At 43.4% G+C, this 24,574-nt stretch overlaps 1 long non-coding RNA gene across 10 annotated transcripts in view; it reads left to right on the top strand.

Moving 5' to 3' along the window:
- LOC109452126 (uncharacterized) overlaps nt 1-24,574 on the top strand; it is a 401,284-nt gene that overhangs the window by 124,099 nt on the left and 252,611 nt on the right. For 9 of the 10 annotated variants that reach the window (XR_012492644.1, XR_012492645.1, XR_012492636.1 and 6 more), the window contains one exon: nt 11,142-11,233. The exons of the other annotated variant lie outside the window; for it this stretch is intronic. This is a non-coding gene — a long non-coding RNA (uncharacterized LOC109452126). The remainder of the gene's footprint in view (nt 1-11,141; nt 11,234-24,574) is intronic. 10 annotated transcript variants of the gene reach the window in all.

The following is a 24,574-nucleotide window of genomic DNA, read 5'->3' on the forward strand; positions in this document are numbered from 1 at the left end:
GCCACTAAGATATGCAAGAATCTAACTCTTCTCCCTTTTCTACATTCATTATGAGCCTCATTTCCTTATTTCGAGTTTCTTCAGGAACCCCCATTTTTGCTCATGATGGAAAATTACTCTTTAAAAATTAAAAAATAAAAAATTTTTTAAAACATGGAACTGCTACTTCTTTTTTTGATTTTTTTTTTAATTGGGGAATATTGGGGAACAGTATGTTTCTCCAGGGCCCATCAGCTCCAAGTCATTGTCCATCAGTCTAGTTGTGGAGGGCGCAGCTCAGCTCCAAGTCCAGTCGCCATTTTCAATCTTAGTTGCAGGGGGTGCAGCCCACCATTCTATGTGGGAATCGAACCGGCAACCTTGCTGCCAAGAGCTTGTGCTCTAACCAACTGAGTCATCCAGCTGCCCTGGAAAATTACTCTTGTAATTTCATGGTAACTCAGTGACTTCTGGATTTAAACATGGCCAATTCAGAACGCCGAGTTGGTCAGTTTTAGACTCTTCCTCCGACCGCATCCTCTGGGGTGATGGAAGTTGCTAGGGGGATGGTGTATCTCCTTAGCGTTGCTGGACCCTGTGTCTCATTTCTTTCTGGTGGTTGCTTCCTTGTTTTGGAGGCTACATTTGTGATGTGATCCTACTCTTGATTCTGGTTCCAGGGTCTCCACACATGACATATCTTTCTCCTTTCACCAGCTGGATAGACTTTTATCTTCTTCAGGCCAGGAAAGCTGTTCTGTCATTATTTGTTCTGCTGTACTCTCTGGTTTATGGAATAAAGTCTATGCTCTGCATTATTCACACAGATGAAAAGGCAAGTGTTTGAACTTTTCTCAGATACAACCAGCCAACCAAATCCTCAACGTTTTCTCCCTGGAAGTGTGGCTTTTCAAATCTAAGCATTTGATTCCTTGTTATTAACTTGGTCTCCTCCCCATGAGGTTCTTGCTCCTGGCTGAGAGCAATCAAAATATGAAGGCTCAGCATTTAGTATGTCACCTCTTCCACGGAGCCTTCCCTTCTCTCTCTCGTGGGTGGTAAGTACCCTCCTTCTGTGCTCCAGCAATGTCTTGTGCATGTTCCTATCTCTGTAGCCTGTATTCTGTGACAGCTGTCCATTTTCTTGCCATCTTCCAAGAATGTATGATCATCTTGAAGACAACAGTGATGCTTTTTAATGCTTTGTATTTCACTGGCTTTATACAGTGCTTTGCATACTGTAGCTGCTAAAAAAATTAGTTTGGATGGAATAACCCAGGCAGCCTCCCTCTCAAGTTCACTCCAATGGTCATCTATTTAGTACTTACTACATTGTTAAGCTGTTTTCAAGGTGGTGTTTTATCTTTCCAACTAATTATAAAGCCCTTGAAGTCACTGAGAATGTTATATGACTTTATTTTTCTTTTATTCTGTCTTAATACCCTGTGCAGAACTAGGTATATATACATAAGTATTTTAGTTGATGATTAAAATGACTTCCCTCTTGTTTGAAGAAAACAAGTTCAGAAATTTACAGGAATATTCTAATTTTTCTTCAGGCAGGTCATGTTGACCGCTGCATCATCTATCCTCATTGATATTTTAGTGATTAGAGATATTTGTCAGATCTCCTAGGCTTATGACTGTTTATTTTAAGCCCCTTTATTTAGCAACTCCAGCAGTGGTTTGTGCTGGAGGGAAATTTAGTAAACATTGAATGAGGATCAGATACTGGCTGTTTTCCACCAAATGAGGTCTCTAACCCTTCCCTTGTTTGCCCCTGTTGAACTTGCCTAAATTATAGAGGACATGCTCTTCTCTATGTGCCTCCTCCATCTCATATTTGGTCCTAGAAATATAGTGTTAAGAAATTCAAGAAAACCAACAAAAGGCACCTAAGCCATCAAAAATATTATGCTCACCAGAGGGAGGTGGAGCTAATTCCTTCCTTTATTTGGAAACAAATTTGCTCATCTGTAAAGAAGAGGGAAGATGGTGTGATCTCTGAGTTCTCTTCATGTTGCATAAAACTCTTACTTCAAATCTAGGCACTTGGAGAAGGGAATGGGGCACAGACAAAGGGCGGGCAGTAGAATACTCTGCCTTATGGAGCCAGCGGCTTTACTCTGGAAACCACGTAGGAGTCCGGTGTTGACAGAGCAGCAACGTAGTGGTGCGTGCAGGGAACCTAAGCGATCCAGGTAAATAACATCTCGTGCCTCCTGGGTGCCATGCAGCACGCTGACCACTCCACATAAGTAACCCTTTACAAAAAGCCTAAGAAAGAGGTTTTTTTTCATTTTTTTATTTTATTAAATTTATTGAGGTGACAATTGTTAGTAAAATTACATAGATTTCAGGTGTACAATTCTGTATTACATCATCTATAAATCCCATTGTGTGTTCATCACCCAAGAGAGAGTTTTAAAAATTATTTTTATCACTGTTATTTACAAAACAAGGAAACAGGGATTCGCTGAGGCCAAAAACCATGCAGAAAGTCACAGAGCCAGAATAAGGCAGATCCAGGATTGGAACCCGCATCTTACTCGACATTCGTGCACACTCTTTCCTCTCTGCTGTGCAGGTCCCAGCACTGGGAATAGCCCTCTGTCTTTATTTAAACAACAGCGTGATTTTACAGTGTGTCATTAGGAGCAGCTGGGAGCGTCATTAACACTTTGGGCCACAGGAGGACCATTTAGGGCAATGAAGCAGATATCTTTTCATACAAATAATTTATTTGTACCAAAGTTTTCCACTTGAGCACCCAAAGTGTATTGGGCTAATGTATTATTTTATACTAATGAGATAGTTGGAACTCAGTGTGTTGAGGGTTTATGAAATTTCAGACTGGCTTTCAAGCCTTTTATTTATTTCCTGGTGGATTTCAAGTAAAATGCAACCTATGTGATTCTTACTCATTTACATGTTTACTCTCATGAAAGATATTTGGAATAATTATTTAATGTCCACTGCTTATGTTCTTTTCTTAAAGGCTGTTTGAAGTGGCTTTTTAAGGAAACAGAATGTGTTCATTTTGATGCCAAGCGTAAACGAACTTGAACCATAAGCAAATTTGGAATTTAGGGTGAAGCACTGAACGTGCAAGACCCCCGCCTGCTTCTAACCTTGGCAAAGGCATTCTTTAACCTCTAAAGCAGTTATGATGGGAGCACTGCAGAGAGTTAGCAGGACTCCAACAGGAATTGTCAACAAAATTGAAAAGGAAAAAAAAGAAAGCATATTTTGAAATCCAGAATTTGAGAGGTCCCTAACTCCAGACCACTGAGGCATAAAACTCAAGAAAGCCTCAAACAGCTTTAATCTGCTGGGGAATCAGTCCTTTGATAGCATGTAAAGTCCAGGCTGAGAAGAGGGAGTCCGAGGGTCTCAGTACACTAATTCCAAGATTGATTTTGCTAAAGGACCTGACTGGCATTCAAAAAAGCAACAGTGGCAGGGAAGGGAGAAGGAGAGAAAATGAGAGAGAGGGAAAGGGGGGGAGGGCTGGGGAGAGAGAGAGAGAGAGAGAGAGGAAGGGAGAGAGAAGCAGGGAGGGAGGGAGAAGAGAAGAGGGAAGAGGGAGAAGAGAGAGAGAGAGAGAGTGAGGGAGGGAGGTGTGTTTAGAAACCAAAGACTTGGATTTGAATGCTGGTTCTGCGATTAATATCTTATGTAAGATTTCCAGCAGATCACCTGAACCAGTCTGAGTCTCAATTTCCTTATGTGTATAATGGGAATAAGGAGTCCAGATTTCACAGTGTAGAATTAGTGGAGGTGGTGAGTGTGAACACTACTGCAGATGTACAGGGTGATGCAAATGTAGAGGTTAACTCCTCCTCCCCTAATGGAAGGCCAACACTCAGTCCTCAGGTCCATCTGCGCCATCCCCTCTCTCAGCTGTCCTGTGTTTCTCCTCTGCTCACAGGGCATCTTTCCAAGTCTGCTCTAGGTCTTAGGCCTGCATCTCATCTTCTTCTGTTGGTTTTCACTCTACTGTTTATTCCTTCTCCTCTCGATTCCTTCAATCTGCTGTTGTATTTTGGATCCTTCTTGGGAGACTTCAAATCTCCCTTGACCTTCTAGTTGCCCTCTAGGCATCACTGTCTTCTCCATCCCACATTCAGGATTCTTGAAAGATATGTGCACACAAGCTGCCTGCATTTATTCACCTGCGAATCACTTCTCAGCCCATCCTCATATGGCATCCACCATGGTCCACCCCTCTACCACTCCCCTGAAAATTGCCTTTCCCATGTTCACCAAATGGTCTCCATAGTGAAGAATCAGTGGACAGCTTTGTTGGGGCTTCTGTGCCTGCATCCTCTCCAGGTGTTCTTGCTAGCTCTACAGAAGGCCCTTCCGAGCATTTGTTGATGGCTCGCTGACTCCCAATCTCTGTATGCCGGAATATCTTTCGTAGTAGTCCCATGTGCTTTCTCTTTTCTGTCCACACTCCCTCCTACCCCCAGGCATCAGAAACCTCCCACATACCAAACATTCTCCGATTCACACTTCTTTCAGCCTCTCTCTTATCCAGGCTCACATTTCAAAGCTGTGTCGTCTCCTCTACTTGAAGACCTCCTTCCTGGGCATCTTAAACTGAATATGTTCAAAATGGAAGCTGTGGTTTCCCCCCAAATTTGCTTCTCTCCCAGGATTTTGTAGCCAGTCAATGAATTTGCTCATGTCTGAAATCTGGGATTTATTCTTTTTTTTTTAAACTTTTTTATTTATATAGTGTGTTTTTCCAGGACCCATCAGCTCCAAGTCAAGTAGTTGTTTCAATCTAGCTGTGGAGGGCGCAGCTCACAGTAGCCCATGTGGGGATCGAATCGTCAACCTTGTTGTTAAGAGCACCGCTCTAAGCAACTGAGCTAACCAGCCACCCCTGGGATTTGTTCTTGATACCCCTTTTTCTTCATTGCTCACATTAAATCTTAAACCCAGTCCTGTTAATTCATCTTCCAACACAGAGTTAGCCCACTTCTGTTTAGATCTACTGATGTTTTTCTAGTCAAAATCACAATCACTTCTCACCTGGACTAGGGTGCTGATTTCCAAGCGGGTGTTTCCTCTCCTTCTGTTGTCTTTGATTCTATTGTCCACAACGCAATAAGTGACATAGCAAAAATGCAAAGTGGTTTTGCCGTCCCCCAGCTTTAAATCCTTCATTTGGCCTTCCGATGATGCTTACCATAACAGCCAGCATTTTATCACCATCTGCAAGACCCTACATGATATGACCTTTGCCTCTCTCTCTCCAATCTCATTTCACTCATCACTGACCCTCTTATTCACCACTAAAAACTTTTGTTCTTGACCAACTTTTCAAGAATGTTTGTAAAGCAAATAGTCTCGAAAGGCATCGTGTCTACTTCTAGTTGTCAGGGCAGAGTTTTTTCCTGACCAGTATAATAGAGATAATGTCTCTCTCGGAGGCAAAGATTGGGCAAGTTTGCCAGTGGCCTAATTAAAAGATTGGGGGTTTCCTAAGCTCAGGTTCCTCACCTGTGACACAGGTCCACAGCGTAACAGCATGCATGGGCCCACGTGCGTCATCCCTGTGGCATCTGGGGAGAGCTTGGATAACTGATGCACACGCAAAGCTCCTGCCACCTGCAGTGCTGTGAGTAATATCCTTTACTTCTGACCCAGGAATCTCCTATCGTCTGACAGCATCTGTATGTGACAAGCTGACTTGTTAGCCAGGAAGCAGGGTAAAATCTCAGACTCTTCACGGTTCTTCACAATGATATTATTTCCTACTTTATAACATGTAATGTTCTTATGGGGATTAAATAGAAGAATGCCCTGAGTTTGTAGTTACTTTGTATGGAATGTCCCCTCCCCCATTCAGATAGTCACTCACTCATTTGCTCACCTTCTTTACATTTTTCTTTGGATGTTACCTTCTCAGTGAGGTCTCTAGCCTCCCCTAATTAAAATTATAGATTTCCCCTGTGTTGGTCAGGGTTCAGCCAGAGAAACAGAAGTGGTAGGCACTATATATTAAGAGAGAGGAATTGGATTATGCAATTGTGGGTGCTGGCTAGGCAAGTCTGAAATCCACAGGACAGGCCATCAGAAAGAGCAGGTGGGAAATCTCAGTAGCTGAGAATTTCTTCTTCCTCAGGAAAGCCTCAGCTCTGCTCTTGAAAACCCTTCAATGGGGTGGATCAGGCCCACCCACACTACCTACCACAAGACCATTTCCATTAGTTAAAGGCAACTGATCATGAACTCTAATTGCATCTGCACTATATCTTCCCAGTAACATTTTGATTAGTCCTTGATGGAATAATGGGGACTGTAGCCTAGACAAATTGACAAATCAAAGGACCATCACACCTCAGATACTCCTGTTCTCTTCCTATGTTTTATTAATTTATTTTTGTCATCACACACATTGGCATCTATCTCACTATTTTACTTATTTTACCAGTTGTCCCTCGGCTCCTTCAGAAATGCAAACCCATGAGGAGAGAGATTTGTAACTGTTTACTCTTGTCTTGTGTGTACCTGGTGTTTGGTGCTTAGCCCAAAACAGTAGACTGCCAACAGATATTTGTTGAATGATTGAATGAATGAAGATGAAGTATTTAGAACAGGGCCCAACACACGTAAGTGTGCAATAAATGGTACCTATTGATATAATGAGTGTGCACGTAAAACCAACATAAATACTTGGCATTTATGGGTCTCCACATTTTTTTCATACTTTCATTCTTTGATCCCAGACACTTTCTCAAATGTACTGTCTGCCCTCCAGCAAAAATCCAGTAAGTGCTCTTTGCATGGCATGCCAGGTCCTGTGAAATGTACCCCCTCCTGCCTTGGTCCCAGCCTCCCTGCAGAGCCTCTCCCATGCACTGCATGCTTCCTGTGGCTTGAATTTCTTTAGACCCTCAGTGCTCTTTGCTGCACCAATTACCTCTCTTCTTTCACACAAGCTGTTCTTTCCATCATGAATGATTTCTCCAATCTTGTACTCATCTAACTTATTTGTTTTCTTAGAAAAAGCATTTTATTTGTTTTGTTAAAGAATATGCATGCATTTCTTCTGTAAATAGACAATACATTTTTGTAGATAGTCTTGACGTGTTATCTTTGTTTTGTATTTCACTATGTAAAAACACTGAATATACTGAAAGTGTTAGTGGATTGGATGAAAAGAAATTGGTTATTAGGCAAGAACAGAGCTTGTAGTTATCCATAATTGTTATTAGCTCTGCAGACTAATATATTCCGCAGGTTTATAGCTCGGCACCTGCACCTCTGTTCACTGGTATTTCATGTAAGGCATCAGCCCCCGTAAGTTTTGCTCACGCTGAAGCCTGTGCTTGGGAACTGGATGCCTGGCATTTCTATTCTCCAGCATCTTCCTTTCTGAGTGGTGATACCAGCACCCGGCCAGTTACTTCATGATCTCCTGGTCCAACCATGGTCTGAATGGCTAGGTTGTTTCAGTGACCAGGCAGGAGCTCTGTCCTCTGAACTCCATGGTGACCCCTTTTTACCTTGTTCCGGATGAGGACAGGGGTCGGGATTCCGACGACCTCACAGCTCAAGTGCACCTGGGCACTAGTGACATTCTAGATATCCTTGGGGTAGGGGTCGGGGGGTGTCACTATGGGAGGACCTTGTTCGAAGGTGTTCATGCTGACCTGGGTGATGGCCTTCTCCCTGCGGCTCTCGGCCCTCAGGCTGGCACCTGCTGGGGTATCACCGGGCTTATTTTCATTCCTCTTGTAACACTCAGTTCAGGTGTTGACTCACGTTCAAGGTCCTTTCTGATCCCCAAGACTGATTGTCCTTTTGTTCCGTCACTGTGTGCTGTACTCAGCTTTGTTCTAACACTTCTCCGACCCCACCACTCCATTACAATTGTCTATTTCACTCATTCCATGGTAAAATCCTTGAGGAAAGATCCTGTCATCCATCTCGGCATCTCCAGAATATAGCACAGCTTCTGGCATCGAGAAATGCCAGATAAATAGATTTGGGTCCCATGAGTCCTGTTGAATGAGGGTTCCCACATGGTACACGAGCTGTTCCTTTGCTCACCCCACGGCAGTGCCTCTTAACCCTTATCATTCATGACAGTCACCCTGAGAGCGGTTCAGAAATACAACACCTGGGCCTCAACCCCAGGAATTCTCATTAAGCTAATCTGCCCTGAGCCTTCAGATAATTCTGCTGTGCAGCCAGGGCTGAGAAACACAAGCTTAGGGATAACTTTTTGCAAAGTCTGTAGTTTATTTGCTCCATATCGAGCCACAGGGGCAGGGCTGCCTTTCCTCCTCTAATTTGAGAGCAGCTCGGTCCCTTGGGCAGCTTTGTGCCTGGAACTTTTGCTCCTGTTCAGGCTCTGCTTGAAGTTAATGGCGCCCCTGTGTTTATGGCCTTGAGCCGTCTGGCCAGAATTGACATATTTGTGGCATTTTCACCCTTCATTGAAAAGGATGTGCTGTGTCATCGTGGCAGATGCTTCCAAGTGACCCACAACTTGTTAATCAAGCTACATTGTCCTTTGGGAGTGGGAAGGAAGGTGTAGGTGGGTGGTGGAGGGTTTAAGTGAGATCTACCTATCACTACCCGAATTTCTTCCTTTCTAACTATTTTTGTCTCCACATGGTGGTTAAGAGAGAGGGCTCTGGAGTCACATGCCCTTGTTTAAGTCCCAGCTCAGGTATTTAATAACTTAGTGGCCTTGGCACTTCTTTGTGCCTCAGTTTCCTCAACTGTCACATAAGGCCATAGCCCAACCATGTATAATTTTGAGGATTAAATTATATGATATATAAAAATGACCTGGCAACAAGTATGTGGCTGAAGTCAAAGCTGTTATTACTGCCATCGTCCCTGTGCCTTCCTCCTTGGACCCCTGCCTCAGGTAAATCCCACAACATCGCTCGTCTGTACTGTGGCAATAACCTCCTAGTGGGTTTCCCTGCCTCCACCTTCCTCAAAGTCAAGGGCACAGGGCTTGTCCTGTCATCTTCTGGGCACACTGCTTTTTTTTCTATCAAATCGTGTACCTGTTCAGGCATCTTCAATGGCTCTCTCTTTCCTGTTGCATTAGCCCCAACTTCTCTACTGTGCCCCTCAGTCTCCTAAGACTTAGAGCTTCCCAAGGCCTAGCTGGCTAAGGATGCTTACATTATTCACGCCCACCCTCTGCACCTTCACCACCTCCCCGTTTGCTTGAACTGTTGCTTCCCCCTCGTTTCCCCTGCCACATGCTTTAAACTTTGCAGTCTGCATACCTTTGCTAGTGATGGCCCCTGAGCACAGGCCCTGGACATCTCCTGTGTATTTGCGTAAATCTGAACTCTACAGTGCTGGTTTTGTCTTCTCCAGGTAACTTCACCTTTGATGAAGTTTAGCCTACACCACTGACTTTCCTAGAAACTCCAATTGTTTAGGGTAGTTAATCTATGCACAAAGTAACCCCCCCAAACTCAGTGGTTCTCATCTCACTAGTCACAACCCAATGGAGGTCTCTGTCTATGAATGTGGGGTTCCAAGGCCCTAGAAGTTAGTGAGGGCCCAGCTTCTTCCTTAGAATGGATCCACCCTCTCCCACGGCTTTGGGTCCTCCAGTGGATTTTCTGCGAGATCAGAGGTGGAAGAACATGAGAGATTGTTTAGAGACTGGGCTTGAAGGAGGCATACATCACGTCCCCCCATGCTTTTTTGTCTAGATTCAGTGCCATAGGCCCACCCAGTTGTGATAGAGGCTGGGAAATGTAGTGTGCTGTCACGCATGGTGTCAGGCGGGGTCTCAGCTCCCGCTCCCCACACAAGAATGCAGGATATGGTGAGGCCAGAAAGGAACATCCATGGAGCCATAGATAGGGGAGTCGTACCACTATATTCTCACTGGCGGCTGGGTTGGAGACACAGGGAACAAACATCCGCCAGTACCCCAACAAGGGGTCTTCCTGCACCCCAGTCTCGCTGGCGGCCGGGCAAGACACACACAGGAAGTAGTAGCCACACGATGCACAATCCTCCATCTGCTTTTCTGCCTGCCAGCCAACCAACCAACCAACCAACCAACCAACCAACCAACGCAGCCACGGCAGGTATATCAGTGGCCATTGGCTCACTGGTTACAGCTGACAGCCAACCAGTCACAGCTGATGGCCATCTATTACCCAAGCCAGCACCTTTCCACGTGAGGCCGAGAGCCTGGAAACTGCTCTCTGAGACTGTCCCCACACTATGCCTTTGTGTGCAGGTGGTGAAGGAAACGGACACGGCAGACACGCAGCATTTTCTGCTGTGGTCACTACAGCTTGGTGTAACAGTGGACATTCCTTGTTGCTTTGCAAATGGACTTTTGTTCCCTAGATAGTGGTCATTTAGGATGCTGCTCTGGTCTGAACGTCCCCATTTATATGTTGAAATCCTAATGCCTAATGTGGTAGTATTAGAAGGGGGGCCTTTGAAAGGTGCTTGGGATGTGAAGATAAAGCCCTCGTGAATGGGGTTCATGCTCTTTTAAAAGACACCCCAAAGGGCTTCCTAGTGCTTTCTACCATGTCAGGACACCATACCCCAGAACTGTAGGAAATCGGTATTGTTGATAAGCCACCAATGTCTGATATTTTGTAAGAGCAGCTCCAAAAGACTAAGACAGATGCTTTCTTAAAACTCACACTTCACTGATACTTTATTTTCCGTTGATAGCTGACTGAGGTGAGCTGGGAATTGAGAGTGAAGGGTTCCACAGTATGTAGGGATGCTATTGTTAGCCTCCTTCACGGTGCCCTAGGTCTGAGACCAGCCCTTTTAGGATCCCTCAGAGTCTGGGGGGTGGGGGTATGAGGAATAATGAGGAATAATTCACAAATGTATCTATTTATTCCATATTTTTGATGCTTTGACAGTTTGGGGCCTTGCTGACTCCAGAGGCACTGCCCAGGGCTGCTGTTTCCTAGAGACAGCTGGCCTGTGTCTTTCCCATGCAAACCAGCCAACCCACAGCCCTCACCGCCAACTGCCTCTCAGGCTCTCACCCTCCCGGCCTTTATTCCCCTGCCCTAATCACCCCAGGTCAAGTAACAGACCACTAGGGACAGTCCTAAACCCCAGAACCCACTGAAATTATTCAAACTAGCTAATCTTCAACCTTTCACTCTGCCTCACAGGTTCCTTCCTATGGAAACAATAACAAAGGCATTTGCTCACAGCCCCCTTCTCCCCTCTGCCTCCTGAATGATGATGGCATGGTGTGAGAATTGTGAGTAAACTTCCTCCTTTAAGACAGTCATTTCTATGTCTTACCATATCTGATTAAAACAAATCTTGGTACCCATTAAAAACGAGGGGTCTGGGGAATGGCTTGGAATTCAGAAAGGATGGGGCCTAAGGAGAAAGGGGGGCACAGTGAGAGAGGAGGCTGCTGAGATGATCAGGGGTCAGGGCCCAGAGGACATGGCAGGGATGAGAGAAGATAACCAGGGAGCTCCACAGAGAGAACCTGGGCTGAGGAAGCAGAGGCCTCCCCTGTGCAGAGCCATGACTGCTGTCGGCTCCCCTGTTTCTTCCCGGGAGGCACAAAGGGCCCTTGTGCATATTGTTTGTGGCAACAACAAGAGATACCCAACTGTTGTTAGAGCTGAGGAGCCAGATCTCTCTCCACAAGAAGGGTTTCCCAGAGATAACTCAGAAAGAATGTGGAGGCTGACAGTACGATTTTAAAGAGGAAAATGGGCCAAGTCCCTGGAGAATAACAGGAAGCCAGTTTGGGCCTATTGTGCAGCAATGGCAGCCTTATCTGTTGAAAGAAAAAGCATTTCCAGGGGACCCTGTGCTGCCGAGGGCTCCGAGAACTCCCAAACTGTGATGAAAGGACTGGCCTGACACCCTCCATCAATTCCCCTTTATCTCTTCTGAGGGAAGATAATCCTCCGTTTTGCAGTCTCTCCCCATCCAGCATGTAGCATCCATTGATTTTTGTAGTTGTTTTTGCCAATCAATATGGGTTCTGAAGGAGAATGCCCTGCAAGTCTGAAGTTCTGAACTTGAGAGAGGAGTTCAGACTCCTGAAAGTGATGACTTTTGTTGTTGTTGTTTAACGAGCCAGGTCCTGTAGGGATATAGTATACAGTTGCTTTTTGAGGGATGGATAGTTATTCTGATTTAATTATTCTATTCCTTTTGTGTCATCCCCCAAATAAATTCCTCTTTCTGATTATTGAATAGTCAAACTACGCGGTGGCACCAAGTTCCATCAGACACCATGGCTTACTTATAGGCTATTAGGAGAGGAAAGGCACAGATAGAACAGCAACAAAAGGTCAAATCATAGCATCTCAAGTTTGGAGTGACCATTATTTTTGCCTTTCTGGCTCATAAAGCACTTTCTCATTATTTAGTTCAGCCTTTACAAAGAATCAGAGTTTTATGCATTAGGAATTTGAGCCTCAGAGAGGGCCACTCATTCATTCATTGATTCAGCAAATATCCCCCAAGCATCCCTCTGGGCCCAGTACTTGTCTGGGTGCTAGGGATCCAATGTGACCAAAAGAGATGAGCTCCTTGTTTTCCTGGCATTTACTTATTCACAACTGAAAATGGACTTGACTCCAAGCCTCCTTCTGTCAGTACAACAGGATGGGTTTGCAAGGCTATGTGGAGTGGAGTTTTGCTGCTCCCTAGCTGTGACATGCTGGGCAAATTCCTGAACTTCTTTGAGGCTCCATGTATAATTTTGTAAACTAGAGGTAATGATCATAGATGCTTCAGGGGTTGCTGAGAGGTTAGAGGTAATGGAAGTTAAATGCCTGGCCCACAGTAAGGGCTCCACATGGGAGAGCTGTGTATCAAAAGCTATGATGGTCTGAAACTGGGAGCAGTCTTTCTTCCTAATTTGAGGGAGGGAGAAGAAAGGGTGACTTTGACCTGGGCATTGAAAGACAAGTTCCTATTCTTGGGAAACTCTTTCCCAGCTGTTACATGGTATGTGATTGAATCCTGTCTGATAAGTCTTATGTAATCACTTAATTCCTCACTAGAATTTATGCCAAAAGTTGTGAGTTTAAGTCAATGTATTGAAAGTCTCAGTGAGAGTCATAAAAAAAGAAGAGAAGCTGAGTAACTTGGTACAAAAATGCAAATAAATATGAAATTGGGTTCTGTCCTTTTACAAACCCTCCTCTACAGTGATTAATGAATACAGGCTCTGAAGTCAGGTGGGCAGCCTTGGTTTTACCCCTGGTTCCATTGTGTATTAGCTGTGTGCCTTGAATAAACCTTCTGGGTCCCAGTCCTTATCTATGAATTGGGAAGAACAACTATGTTATGGAGTCTGTGGGTCTTAAGAGAGATAATGCTTGTAAAGCACTTAAAATGGTGCATGACTAGCAAAGGTGAGCAGGAAAAATAAAATTAATGCACCAAGACTGGTTTCTTGTTGCTTACTCACTTTGGTCATTGGCATGGAGTGGAGGGAAGAGCAGTGTTCTGGTTTTTTACTGTCCAGCCCAGGCCTGCTCCTTAGGAACTGGCCATGGGCTAGTCCGTTACCCATTCTGGGTTTCCATTTTCTTCTTTGTAAAACAATTGTTGGCACCAAACCTGGGCTTTCAACCATTTCTGTAACCCAGAAGTGACCCTGGAAGTTGCTTCAGGTATTTTCTTTTCTTTTTTTTTAAATTCAAGTTTATTGGGGTGACACTTGTTAGTAAAGTTACATAGATTTCAGGTGTACAATTCTGTATTACATCATCTATATATCACATGGCGTGTTCACCACCCAGAGTCAATTTTCTTTCCATCACCATATATTTGATCCCCCTTACCCTCACCTATCACCCCCCAACCCCCTTACCCTCAGGTAACCACTAAACTATTGTCTGTGTCTATGAGTTTTTGATTTGTCATTTGTTTGTCTTGTTCTTTTGTTGTTTTTGGTTTATATACCACATATCAGTGAAATGATATGGTTCTCGACTTTTTTTGGCTGACTTATTTCGCTTAGCATAATAATCTCAAGATCCATCCATGATGTCACAAATGGCACAATTTCATCTTTTCTTACAGCAGAATAGCGTTCTGCTGTGCAGATATCCCACAACTTCTTTATCTAATCATGTATCGAAGGATACTATGGTTGTTTCCATGTCTTGGCCACTGTAAATAAAGCTGCAATGAGCATCGGAGCACATATATCTTTACGGATAAATGTTTCAGAGTTTTTGGGTAGATACCCAGGAGAGGGATTGTTGGGTCATATGATAATTCTATTCTTAATGTTTTGAGGAACCTCCACACTGCCTTCCATAACGGCTGCACCAATCTGCATTGCTTCAGGTATTTTCAATATTCCAGAAAGCCTGCTATATGTATATATATATGGCCTGCTGTATAGCTTATAAGTAGAATAAATAAAAGTACACAGTTTAGGAAAATGATACTTTTTTTAATCATGGCTATTCTTTGGTTTAAAAATTTTCAAGGCTCTCCATTTCCCCTGGAGTCAAGGCAGTGTCTTTCCAATGTCCAACACAGCTGTGCCATGTCTCCTTCAGCCATCCCTCTGGATCATCTACAACTCTCTCCTTGTATTCTGTTCAGCTGTACCTGGTGTGGCTGTTCCCTTGATCCCCCCGGCACGCTTTGGTTCCACCCTTTGCTTAGAGTCCTCACCCCCCTCACACCGATATCCATAGGGCTCACTCTTACCTCTGTTAACGGATACTTTCTCCATTAATCCTATGCTGACCACGTTGTTGTAAATTACAGCCCACCCTCCCCACACTCCTCCCACCCCCCCATGTAACTCCGTGGGTATCTTTCTTACCTTGCTTTCCTTTTTCCAGTAGCACTTATTACCTTATAATGTATAGAGTAATTCACCTATTTATTATTTTCTGGTAAATTTGTCTTGGCTTTTCTTTCCCATTAGAATTTATGCTATTTGAGGACCTGGAATTTTTTTTTTTTAAACATTTTTTCACTGTCTTATTCCAAATACTCCAAACAATGTCTGGCACATTACTCTATACATGACCGTTCAACGGATACATACATCCTGCCCAGGATTCTGTCAACTCAATATGAGCACATAGTGTATCTTTTGAAAGAAACTCTTATTGGGAATTTTAAATACAAAATGAGGAAACAGATTATAATTAAGAAATATAGTATGCTTAATAGATGCAATCTTTCAAATAGTACACAGGTGAATGTTAGTGAAATCTTGATGGTGAATGTGTGTTGTGGGGAGTGTCCAGGGGAGGTTAGAATTAGTGCTTTCTGAGCTGAGCTCACATATTGACCTCTGAAGCCCTCGTATTGAACAGTCTCATAGTAGCTGCTCAATAAATCTCTATGGATTTGCTCTGAATCAAGTGCAAGATAAAAATATTATCTCAAATATTCCTTCCTTCCTTCCTTCCTTCCTTCCTTCCCTCCCTCTTTCCTTCCTTCCTTCCTTCCTTCCTTCCTTCCTTCCTTCCTTCCTTCCTTCCTTCCTTCCTTCCTTCCTTCCTTCCTTCCTTCCTTCCTTTCTTTTTTTTCCCCACCAGAACTGATTACTTAAGGGGACACATTTTTATTACTTCATTGAGTAAGAGGAGCCAAGGAGACACTGCATTTATACCCTCCCTGATGATCTCTCTACCAACTTGCTATTTATCTCTATGGGGAAAGTAGAGACAATAATTAGAGAACTAAACCTCCCTGCTCACCCATGCAGTGCTCAGCATCGCTTGCCACTCAGTATTTATTTTCCAGATGAAGGAGTTTAATTTATTTTTCTTTCTTCCCTTGGGACCCCAGCTGCCTAACCTAGAGCGGCCTCCAGCTTTTGCTGAAAGGGGCATCCATTTTCGTTCTCCTATGTGCCTCACTCACCTTTGGGCAGGTAAAGAAATGCACTAGAACCATTAATGCAATTAAGTCCTCATCCTCCTTGGGTAGCGAGGGATGGGGAGGGTCCTTTCCTCTCCCTGAGACACACCCATCCCTTTGGCCTCTCTTCACTGCTGCTGCCAACAAGGCTGTCTTCAGAGGCTGCAGATCTTACTTTCAAACGTGTCCAAGGCAGACCTAAATTCACTCCTTCATTCCCCATGGTACGACGGAGGCAGGCAGGAATGGTCAGCAGGCTCCCAGGTCACAGAAGAGAATGAACTCCAGGCAGCATTGAACCACTTGACATTTTGGGTCATAAGTTACCTGCTACCTAACGGCAGCCTTGGGCTCCCCGTGGGCTGTTTCCCTGCTTTGTCCCCACTCCCCCGCACTTTCCTGAGACAAGGGCAAATGTTCTCCCACCTTCTTTCAAGTCTATTTGGATGCATCAACATCTTAGCTAAAGATGGTGAGCTCAGAACAAGTTCAGCATCCTATTTCCTGCCCATCTCCACCTTGCCTTACAAGAACAAGGCTTCCTTTTCTGTACAAGAACCTGTCTCCTCTTCCATATCTAAAACTGGGGAAGACTGGGTCTCTTTGGGGTGATGATGTTTTTCTTTTTCCAGGGATGTGAACTTAGTATCTAGCCCCAATGAGCAAGCCCTCCTGAACATGGTAGGACAAGCTCAAACTTCACAGAAAGGACACCTTTCTGTGCCTCAATTTCCCATATGAAAAACAGATATATACCAGTACCCCCTAGATTGCTTTGAGGACTATAGGGAAAATAGTTAGCAAAGCGCCCAGCATACAGTAAATGCTATTTAAATTCTGTTATTGAGGAAGATTGTGGCATTGATAATATTTTCCTCAGACTTCCATGTGTGTCCACTCCCTGGCTTTACCTCTGCATGGAGGCAGTCTGACTCTCATGCTTCCCTGCCTCGGGAATCCGGGATTCAGCAGGTGCCTCTGCTTCTCAGACACACTCTTTTATGGAGCTGCTTGTTGTCTCCATTCCAGCTGATGCGCTTCTCGACTTTGGCAGGTATCCAAGACTCACTGTTCCCCTTTTGTGGGGAGGCTGAGCATCCCTATGATGTTTGGGGAGCCTAAGGGCCCATTTTGTCTATATACAGGTACATTATTTAGCAAAGGCAGTGTAAGGGATTCAGAGGTGATGGTGTGTAGCCTGGCTCTGGAACAGCCCGTCTTGGAAATGTCATTGACCTCGGCATGCAGTGGACCCAGCACCAGGCAGAGTTGGACACATTTGCTCTCTTCCCTGGATCCTGTGGCCCACACCTTGGCCCATCTTCAGACACTGTTGCATGTTTATAATCACTATAGTTTAATTTTTGTGATTTTATTTGGTGCCTGGTTATTTGCTTCTCCCATAAAAGAAGCTGGTATAGAGGTCTGGAGACTAGGCTTCAATTTTTCTTTCCCACAATCCTTATAACTGGCTTCTAAGCTCAAGTTTATTGCATGGTCCTAAGATGGCTGCTGGAAAGCCAGTCATCAAATTCACATTTGTGATTTGTGCAGGCATCAGTCATAAGTAGGTGAGGACAAAAACAAACAAACAAAAAATAAACACACAAAAATATCACTCATCTCCATCCCTTGAAAACAAACCTTCTTGAAAGTCCCTTGTACCCCAATCTCTTGCATCTCTTTGGTCAAAACTTTGTCTCATGACCGCTGTTAGCTATAAGGGAGCTGGGAATGTCTGAATTCTGGGTGGTGATATGTGCTTTGCTAAAAATGGGGGTCTGTTCTTAAGAGGGGAGTGGATGTTGGGGAGCAAAGTCCAACCTCTGTCATAGCTAGAGAGAGGCAAAACGATTTCTGCTGTATCCTCAGTCTCATGTACCTTATGCTGCTCACACGGCCCTGTGATAGCCTCCTAAGTGTGTAGACGGGGCTGGATCCCACCTTGGCCACATGACTCAGAAACTTCCTTGTCCTTTTGCTGCTGGGTCTTCTGTTGCATGGACCAGTCGATGCTTGAGTGGAGCAGGTCAGAGCCCAGGTGTGGACCTTAGTGTTAATCTGAGACTTTTTCTGTGTTAAAGAGGCTGCACCATATGAGTTCTCTGGACTTAGAGACCATCGGACTGACCCAGAAGCAGTTCATACTATTGGAACTAGAATGCAAGGAGAGGAGTGGGGACAGGATGGTGCTAAGGAGTCAGACAAACCCTGAGGAATGAGAGGTTCCATGTGTCTGAGCCATTGTTCCAGGATCTTAATAGATCTCAACTGGCTGAAGTCACAGTCTGAGCATAACAAGGCAGAAGGGAACAGGGGTAAATAGCCTATGCTTGAGTCCAAAAGAAAACCAACAAGATAGGCTGACATGACTTAATATCAGCAGAAGAAAAAGTGATTGACGTGCTTTCATTGGCAGTGATATGAGCCATAATAAGGTAGGGAGATATTTTGTTTTCAGCCATGTTGATAGGAGCAGAGAACTGAAATGAGGGAGTGAGAGCCCCGCTCTGTTATGCACAGATTACACCACACCTGTAATGATGCTCCAGTTCTGGGCTCTAGACTTCAAAGGGAAAAGACAAACCAGAGCTTTAAAAGGAGAGTGACCCGGATGGGACTGAAGCACTCCTCCACCTGTCTATTGAACACTTTTATCCATCACTTGGGTCATACCTGCTTATCAAATCTGTGGATTACTCTAGTCTGACAGAGGCAGCAGACACAGTGACTGACAGAATCAATCAAGAAGAACAATGGGCCCAAGTCAGCCTATGAAATTGAAAGTGGATTAAGGTAAAGTCCTGAATTTGGGCAAGAATGGGAGGAGGGAGACAAGATCCACCGAAGTACCATTGCGTCTGTGTGTGTGTCCAGAACTTGAGGTGCAGCGACTTGCCCATTCCTTTGCTTTGAGGTCCCAGGGTGGCATGGGAAGGGGAGACTGACCTTGAAGGTTTAAGTTCATTAAGTCTTCATTGTTATCTACACCCCAGAAAACTCAAAATCATTGTCCCTTAGGCATTTCTCTGGTAGAAAGGAACATTTCTCTGCACTCTAAATCTGTTATCCTTTAGGGGGAGACTCCCAGATCCCCTCAGTCATCACCCTGCATCTTCCCAGCCTCCTGGAATGCAAACACTCTCAAGGCATTGACTTTGACTCTTCCCCACGCTCTCCTTTCCGAGTGGGTGTCCATATGGACTCATTCACACATCCAAAGGGATTCCTCCTTCCATCCTCTGTTTATCATGTTCTTGTCATATCTCTCCTAGGAAATCATTGTATCAGTCGAGATCCCAGTGAGAAACAGATGGCACACTCACATTAGGGTGATTTGATACGAATTTAATAAAGGACTATTTATAAAGCAGGAAGCAAGGTTTAGAGAAATCAGAAAGGACAATCCAGTACTACAAGGCAATGAAATCTAGTTTCCATCATAGGTCTGAAGGAGTAGAGAGAGAGGACAGAGAAACAGAAGACAGAGAGAGCTGTGTAGAATGGACCTCTTAACCAGACTCCTGACCTTGGACAAAACCCCATAGCAATCGTAACCAATACCATTGCCCATTTCCCTCCTTTAAACCTCCTGCTGCTGCACAGCTTTGGCCAAATCCAGTTGGAAGTCAATGAGCAAAGGAGCCCAATGGTGTGGTTGGAGGGGTTCAGTCTCCCAGGGTACAGAAGGATGGATAAAGGTGGAGAATGGATTTGAAGGGACAAATGGAAGAATCCAGCAAAAACATAGTAGGTTTGCTGCAGTCTACTTGACTGTGAGTTTCTCTAGGCTGAGAGCCTGATCTTTGACTCCTATATTCCAGGACCCAACCAAGTGCCCCAAACGTGCTCTGTAAATGTTTTTGGCATCACTGGCAAGTGAATGGATGAATAAATAAATGAAGTGAGTTCAGTGGAGATTTGCCCTTATTTTTGCTCACTGCTGCACTCCTTGGAGGCAACCACTTCCCTACCGCACCTATAGATCCCTAGGACCAGTTCCTGGCATTGAAGTTCTGTATCACCCTCCTGTACCTGGACTGACCCTCTAACAAGGTCTTGGGATCCTCCGCTTCTATCAGAGGAACACCAAGAAGGAGCACTTGCCTTGGGCACAGCTTCCACTCTGAGATGTCTCACTTTTCAGCTGGCAGGACTTCTGTGCCAGACACTTAGTTCACATCCCCTAGGAAGGTTCTTTGAGGAAACCGTCACTGCTCACTGTAGGCAGATGGGATTGCTTTGTCCCTGCTGTACTCGCATTCGGGTGAACTGTGAAATAAACCTTTATTTCCTCATCTGTCATGTTCTAGGTACTGCTGTAGGACCTGGGAATGTTCAGGTGGATAAGAAACAGTTGGGCATAAGAGACAAAGAGCTTCAGTCCGGAAAGAGAGCAGACAAGTAACGTCTAATTATTACAGTGTGAGAAGTGCTATGTTGCAGGAAAATAGGGCCATGTAGGAACATAGACAAGGAGCATCTAACCCAACTTGGAACTTCAAGGAAGTGTTTCTGGAGAAGTTGGCACCTGATCTTGTAGGATGGGAAAGAGATAGGCAATGGTATATGTTCCAATTGCTTTGGAAATATGTTCCAAAGCAAGTGAAGAGTATTATGAAGATGACAGATGCTTGAACAGCATGGTGTGTGCAGGAAACACGAAAAAAGTCTGTATTATTAGTGATAAAAGCTGAGGCATGGTGGGCGAGATGCAGGTGGTTGGAAGGGCAGGTTGGAGTGAAGATAGGGAAGGCTTTGTATGCTAAGCTTAGGAGTTATCAGGACTGCATCTAGGTTGAGGCGAGTGAGGCATTTGCTTCAGGTACCAAATTTAAAGAGACTCCAACAATTCATGGTGAAATAGTATCAAAATTTTAAATAAAAATGAATTAATAGTCTGATTTTATTCATTTACCTCAGGCTCCAGTATGATTCAGTGTAACACTGTTACTGATCCTCTCTTTACTGCATTAAAATATTATTTATCTTTTCAACAAATGTTGCTGGGTCAACTGTATGTCCACAAGCAAAAGAATGCAGTTGGACCTCTGTCTCACACCACACACAAAAATTAGCTCAAGGTACATCATAGTCATAAATATAAGAGCTAAAAGTATAAAACTCCTACAAGGAAACACCAGAATAAATCTACATGATCTTGGGTTAGACAATGATTTCTTAGATATGACACCAAAACCACAAATGATGAACGAGAAGGTAGGTAAGTTGGACTTGATCAAAATTAAAAACTTTTGTGCTTCTAAGGTATCATCAAGACAATGAAGAGATAACTCAAAGACAGGGAGAAGATATGTGCAAATCATGTATTAGGTTGGTGCAAAAGTAACTGTGGTTTAAAGGGTTAAAAATAATTGCAAAAATCGCAATTACTTTTGCACCAGCCTAATATTTAATAAAGGACTTGTATCTTAGACTATGTAAAGAACACTTACAATTGAGTCATAAAAGGGTGCATGATCCAATTCACAACTGGGTAAAGGATTTGAGTAGATATTTCTCCAAAGAAGATATATGAATAGCTAGTGAGCTTATGAAAAAATGCTTAACATCCTTAGTCCTTAGGGAAATGGAAACCAAAGATACAATGAGACAGTACTTTCCACTCACTAGAATGACTAATAAAAAAGACAGAGCATGTTAAGTACGGATGATGGCATGGAAAATTTGGAGCCCTCCTACATTGCTGATGGCAATGTAAAATGGTGCAGCCTCTTTGGAAAATAGTTTAGAACTTCTTCAAAAATTCAAACATAAAGATGTCATATGACCTAGCAATTTCACTCCTAGGTATGTTCCCAAGAGAAATGAAAACAAGTCCACACAAAACTTGTGCGTGGATGTTGATAGCAGCATTATTTATACCAGCCAAAAGGTAGAAACAACTCAAGTGAATATCAGCTGATGAATGGATTAACAAAATGTGTATATTTAGTGCATTCACAATCTTAACCATCCTCTTCATTTACCTGTTTTTCTTACCTAGTAGGATGTAAGCTTATGGGAATCTTCGGACTGTTGAGAGAGGTAAAATCTTGAGGGTAGTTGGGAATGTAGAAAACAATGGTTCTCAAGCATGTCTGTCCATCAGAAGCTGTTCATTTGTTCATGTACTCAATAATGTTTATTAAGCTCCTGCTTAGTACCAGATACTGTTCCTTTGCGATATATCAGTGAACAAGACAGACTAAAGGGGCTACCCTCCCAGACTTTACATCTTTTGTAGAGAAGAGATTAAATAATATAGATCCCTGGATCCCATCAGACACACCAGAAGCCTAGCCACTTTGATGAAAAGTGACTGATCATTAAATGACAAGTTAGAATAATTTGAATCTATTTTTTTCTACCAATTCGACCATTGTTCTAGGGAGGTTTTTTTTTTTGTTTGTTTGTTTCTAAAACCAATTGTGGTGAAGGATAAATTGTTTTTTAACTTCTAATCCATTGTGGACTGATACTTTTGTAAAATATAAAAAGTAAAAGATAAATTACTAGGAAAATGAAATGTTGCATGTGTGTCATGACAGGGTCAAATGCCTGTAGAAGTTTCTAAACAGTCTCAATTTCTATACTAATCACATCATAGGTGGATGACAAACATTTCTCAGAAAAGATCCAGTCCTCGGTCTCTCTCTGACTTAGTCTCAGTTTTCTCACCTGTAAAATGGGGAATCACTTTACATATGGAGACTTATGAGGATACGATTGGATAACATAAATCACCAAGGTCATTGTCTGGCTTAATAAGTGCTAGTTATTAATGTCCATAGCTATTGTGCTTTGGTATTTCTTAATAATAGTGTAATATCAATTTTTGGTTGTGTTACAAAAATCAAATTGGAAGTCCTCCAATTTTTTCAGCAGAAAGTGGCATCTTGCTAGCTCATCATAAAAATAATGTAGAGTTTGAGTATCTGTGCTTGGGATTTGTTTTTGCCTATAAACAACAATGCAGAGAAAACATGCCTTTGAATGCTGTTGATGAATAATAATCATTGAGAAACCCCGTTTACTTTTTAAACCCTAGCCAGATGTTCCCCTTCCCCACTGCGAACTGTGCCCACCCTTGGGCCCATTATACAAAATGCTGGCTGTCACCAACTGACAAAGCCTGGGGATTGGCTCTTTTTAAATAGCCACAAGGTCATGGGGATTAAACATTCTCTAGGGAGTCACAGAAAAAGCAGAATGTCAGCATCTCCTTTTTTCCTTGAAGATGGCTCAGTGACATTTTCAGAAAGGAGGGACTGCTGCTACCTGTCAGCACGGAATGCAGAACACAAGGGTAGATGCAAAGCGAGACGGTTATTCACCACCTGGAGATTGGCGATGCAGCGGTAATGTCATTCAGAGAAGCAGCGCTATGTGAGAGAGCTGGAGAACTCTTTCCAGGGTGGGGAAATGGAGACAGAGCCTGAAAATGAGAGGCAACTTGGCAGAAAAGGAAGAGGAGCCGATTTGGCAGTGGATGGTCCTGGGAATCTCAGCCCCAGTGATGGCTGATCTATGACTTAGACCATGGTACTTCCCTTATAGGTTCATCATTGGGTGTTAGTGATATTGGGTGTAGTTCCTGGTGTCTGGTGAGTGACCTCTGGAGTCTAACTATTGCTGATCTTGTCTCAGTCATCCAAACGACAAGGTCTGGAGTAAAGTCTGTCACCTCCTTTTTCTGTTTGTCACATCTTTTTAAACCTTTGTACATGAGTGATTCCAGTTAATGCTGTGCATTATAGATGCCAGTTATTACTTTAAACACACTCTGACTGTTTTGTCTCTATGTCTATGTAGATATAAAAATTAGGATTCTTCACAAGAAATTCAAATATGCCAAGCACTTTGGGGTGTGTGTGTGTGTGTGTGTGTGTGTGTGTGTGTGGTGTGTGTGTGTGGTGTTTGGGAGATTTTACTAAGATCTGCAGCATCATTGAGGAAGGGTCTCATTGTACCAGGATCATTCTACTAAGAACCTTGTATTGTGCAATTTGGCTCCAGCATCTCAGTCAGGCTAAGATGGGATTAGAAAGCTCAAGTCTCTCCTTTGAGAAGAAAAGTGTGGAATAAAAATCATGTAAGTTTCCTTAACTGATTGGGAAGAGTGGGTGACTCTTGCAGAGTGAGAAAATCATCTAATTGGACTTAAATATGTTCATGGAAGTGGGGTGCTCTGAATTGCCGTTCTTTGTGGTGATAAAGAAGTAAAAAGATTCAACATATTTCTGACCCAGTGAGTTAATCAATGCACATTGTTAGCTGGCTAATCACCTCATGGCACAGGTTTCAGGGAAAATTAAATTTGCCTCAGCTCTGTGCTCTATCGCATGTTAGAAATCAGATAAGAACTCTGAGAGGTGTCAATTTAAACAAAAAAAAAATTAACAGAGCTTGTCTTCGCTGGCCCGGAATCTAACATTATAACCCTAACGGCTGTGATCACTCCAGTATTTGTGAAACATGATTTGGAGAGTTGAAATCTATGGTACATCTGTTGAAGTGATCTCTATATTTCCATAAATCTGAGATGCCACTGATTATAAGGCACCATTCTCCTCTTTACCTCCAAGAAAGAAAAAAACAAAACTTTGCCAATTAACATTAGCAGTTATCAGTTGTAAGATGAGTCCTGACTGCAGAGAGACTAAAGTGTGAAAGAAATGCATGTCTTAGAATGGATGAACTACCACAGTTCATGGATCGACAA

Source organism: Rhinolophus sinicus, linkage group LG02 (assembly GCF_036562045.2).
Source record: "Rhinolophus sinicus isolate RSC01 linkage group LG02, ASM3656204v1, whole genome shotgun sequence".
In the NCBI taxonomy this organism is placed as follows: domain Eukaryota; kingdom Metazoa; phylum Chordata; class Mammalia; order Chiroptera; family Rhinolophidae; genus Rhinolophus; species Rhinolophus sinicus.